The 4,076-nt window shown below is 41.7% G+C and overlaps 1 protein-coding gene across 3 annotated transcripts in view; it reads right to left on the bottom strand.

Moving 5' to 3' along the window:
* Positions 1-4,076, bottom strand: part of CDH13 (cadherin 13) — a 744,241-nt gene that overhangs the window by 303,356 nt on the left and 436,809 nt on the right. The gene's annotated exons all lie outside the window — the stretch shown is intronic.

The following is a 4,076-nucleotide window of genomic DNA, read 5'->3' as shown; positions in this document are numbered from 1 at the left end:
CGGCACGCCCCCCAGCCATTACAGGCAGGTGATGGCCAATGGGGCACAGTGGCAGGATGGAGGAGGTGATGGAGCCGTGATGAAGAGCTCCTTGAAAGTTGTGGAGCTGCCCTCTCACTCAGATGCAAGGCAGTACGGGCTCTGCTCGTCCATCACAACTTGCACTTATCTCATTCTGATGACAATCTTCAGTTGAATTCACAGTTCCTTAGTATCTTTATGAACAGCTCTATTTTTTTTACGGACTTTAGAGACAAGCTTTATTAGGGTCTTTGTTGTTGTTTTTTTTTTAAAAGACTGTCCATAAATTTACTTAAGAGGCTTGATTTAAGAGACAAATTTACAGACAGTTGGCAACTGCATTTGGAACATGCTGTCTCCTTCAAGCTTCTTCTTACCACCTCCAGGCAAATCAAGCCATCGGACCTTTCTAGACCCTACCCTCTAGGGAAAAATCCTTTCATCTTCAGTGCTACTCTAGATTGCTAAGGTTGTCTGCTTGCTGCTCCTCACTCTATTCTCTTTAAGCACATATAGGGAACCCTGCCAGCTCCCTTTTGTAGGAAGGCAAAAAAAATGACTAATGGCAACTGAACTGATTGCGAAGCTGGAAGATGGTAGGAATAATGGGAATTTTGTGTATTTATGCAGTGCAGCCAGGTTGACGCTGCATTTGGGCAGATATGTAAATGCTGTACCATAGGCACGAATGACTTCCGAACTGCATTATACATGGAGCACTGCAAAGTGCTCCTGTTTGAACCACATGTAATTTGCCGCTGACAGGGCGTGAGCAAAAATATGGCTCCCCCTGCCCTGTCTCTGTACTCTGAATACTTAATGAAGACTACTTTGCATTATAAACTCTTAAGGCACAGAGTTAATTGTTATTATGTAATGTTCTTAGAGTAAGACCTCCCTGGGAGAAACATAAGCAGGCACATTCCCTCAGACTCTGACCTTGTGCACGGTGTTTTGTTTTTCTTCCCCCTCCCCCCAAAACACAACCATAAATTATAATCAGATTGCCCGCATACAAGACACGGAATCATAAAAACATAAAAATTAAAGGCCTACCATTGTCTCATCTATCCACCCTCTCTGGCCGCGTCCAGATGAGTGTGGCCGTGTGGTCTGTGATGCCGCAGACCGGTCTGCAGCACCGCATACTTGGGCATTTCCCACACTGCTACCTTGCAGTGCAGGGTGGGTTTTTTGACCCCGGGATATCCCAGAGTAAAAAAAAAAAAACAGTGCAGAAAAAAAGTGGGACAATGCTGGTGGCCGTAGTGCATGCCACTTAAAACTGGAGCCTGGCTGGCCAGAGGCATCTTCTGGCTGCTGTCCAGGCTCCTAGCTGCAGGAGTGATGCAGCTGCAGCTTCCCCAGCCCCTAGGATCCAAAGTAAGGCTGCTGGGGCCAGCATAGTAGCTGGCCCCATCCTCCTCTACCCCACCAAGGGTAACCGCCAGAGGGCACCTGGGGACAACTAACAGCAGCACAAGTGTCCACGCTCGTCTGGACACAGCTTGTCAATGTAAAGTTATGTGAATCAAAGCACAAGCAAGAAGAAATGCTTCCATGACCTTCCATGAAAACTGTTCTGCAGGTAACCAGCTCTCAAATAAGGGTTTTTGATGCCCAACTCCAACTGGCTCCTAACGAATTTCCTCCCTTTCACTACGTAGCATATGACTGTTCAACCGTGCTGCCTACATCTTTTGAAACCACTTTATATATTTTCCCATGCTGATCGTTCTTCTTTTTGGTGATAATTAATAGAGACCAGAATGCATTTGAATTTTTAGCACCAATCAAGTGTAAAATCCCAGTTATATATTCCCTGGGTAAGAATGAATAATTTAATGTAAACTGCAAAAAAAATTAAATTTGTGTCTGTATTACAGATGACTTTTTATTTTTAATTTCTGGATGCTAACAGCAATAAAAGTATTCGTATATATTTATCTATCTATCCTTTCTGGGAACTTTTGGGTAAAGAAAGCCTCGGGTTTTGTTTTAAAGCTAGATTTTGTTCAAATCCTGGCAAATATGTTGATATCGTTTACTGGACCAATTATACAGTTGGGATAGAGCTAGACAAGCTTTCAAAGGCACGGCATTCTTCATCCGGTCATCCATCACAGCTATAACATCACTCTTACACTATTACACAATATGACCTCATAGGAACTTGCTGTTATGTTGGACACTGGGTTTGGATACCTGAAAAACTGATATACTTCGGGATACTCAAAGGCTTCCCCCCACAGTCCCACAAATAACCACACAATTTGTTTCATTGTTTCCTTAACCCCATGGCTCTTAAATATCACACAGCTATCTGGAGAAAGTAATGGAAATCATTAGGTGGCCTGCTGGATGATAGGTTTAACTGTGCATACCAAGAAACTGCTTACGTTGCAGTCTAAAGAAAAAAAAAAGTAATGAAACCGGTCACTTGATCTGATTAGGTAGAGTCACACTCTGTTATCTACTATTGATTGGTGTGTACAAAAGAACTGGAGAGGAACTCTCATAACTGTGCACGTGGCATCAGGGATGAAGCTCCTATTCCTCTATAAAGAGAGCGGTGGTGGTGGTGGCGAGGAGGATTTAGGAATAAACTTTAGGGGAAGTTTCTTGTGGCTTCCTCACAGTTCACCAATATCTGAAGCAGACAAAACTCAACATTAGAAAACGGTTGATTTTCCACTTGGATAATCAATCTGCTGAACATGACGCTAATTTCTCTCTGGTTAGAATAAAAAGATGGTCAATCTCCTAAATTCTCCTGCTGGTGCTTTGCCCACTGGTTAAATGCTGCACTATTCAACATTGGACATTTATCTGAACACCCTTCTCTTTTAATCAAACAGGACAGCAGCTCATAATGAAATTCAAATCTGAAGCCAACCAGGGGAGAATAACTCTGTACTAATACATAAAACTTGCTGAAAAGCCTAAAAGATGTCTAGTGACCACATCAATGATAAAGTTTGAACAGAGATTAATATCTGTTCTTATGAAAGGTTTAATAGATCAAAGGGGAAGGAGAAACTGATTTCCCTTGGTTACATGCCCATATACTGAGCTCAAACAAATATTAATTGTTCAAAATAATATATATGTATTTGATTGCAGCCTGAAAGATTGCAACGTGGCCAACAGCCAAACCCCAGAGTCATTACTCACTCACAGCTTTCCCTGGCTAAGATGTATGGGTTTAACCTTTTTTATTAATATGTAGAAACAGACTAACAGATGTACGGTCCAGTTGTAATCCCACCTGTATCCCTCCGAAGCAACTTGTCCTCATTCACACTACTTTAAATCAGATCAGAATGATATCTGACCATATAAATACAAATGAAGTGCAAATAACTCCCAACCAGAATTCAACAGTTACTTAAAAACTCACAGCTATATTACACAACTGCAAAAGATAGGACCTGGCACAGAATACAACCAAGTGTAACCACAGGAAGAGTTAAGACAGAGAGACTATTCATATCCAAGCTACGATTTGGAAGGATGTTCTGTTCTAAGACCCTTAATTTTACAGAAAATGCCAAGTGAAACACATACAATCATCAAATATATACTTGATTAGCGAGGAAATGTTCACTGCTAGTGCCAGTCTCCACTATATATTTTTATGTTGTTGTATCAACATGCTGTAATAGCTAAAATTTCCCTAAAATATGAGCATATTTTTCAATACAGTTTCCACTTGTTCTTGTCATTTCTCTCTCACATGGGCATTGCACCAACACATAAATCCTGCTAGCAGCTAATCTAGCTGTGAACAGGCACAATTCCCACCCTGAGCAGAAGCCACACATGCTGTATTTAGTTTGAACCTTAATTTTATCCTGGGGTTTGTCTCTTTTGGTAACCCAGATAAAAATAACAAAACAAGAACTTCAGCCGGAGCTTTCTTCCCAAGCAATATTGTTTCTAGGATTTCCCTGAAGACACTTCTCCGTCCCAGAAACCATTACCCTTTGCCCAAAGGGCTCCTCCCACATCCCTTGTATGCAGGGAGGAGTTAATGAGCCGTGCCCTTCTTACAG

The sequence above is a fragment of the Alligator sinensis genome, unplaced genomic scaffold, assembly GCF_000455745.1.
Source record: "Alligator sinensis unplaced genomic scaffold, ASM45574v1 scaffold119_2, whole genome shotgun sequence".
Classification (NCBI taxonomy): Eukaryota; Metazoa; Chordata; order Crocodylia; family Alligatoridae; genus Alligator; species Alligator sinensis.
Note: the sequence above shows the minus strand (reverse complement) of the source record. Positions and strands in the feature narration are given on the sequence as shown.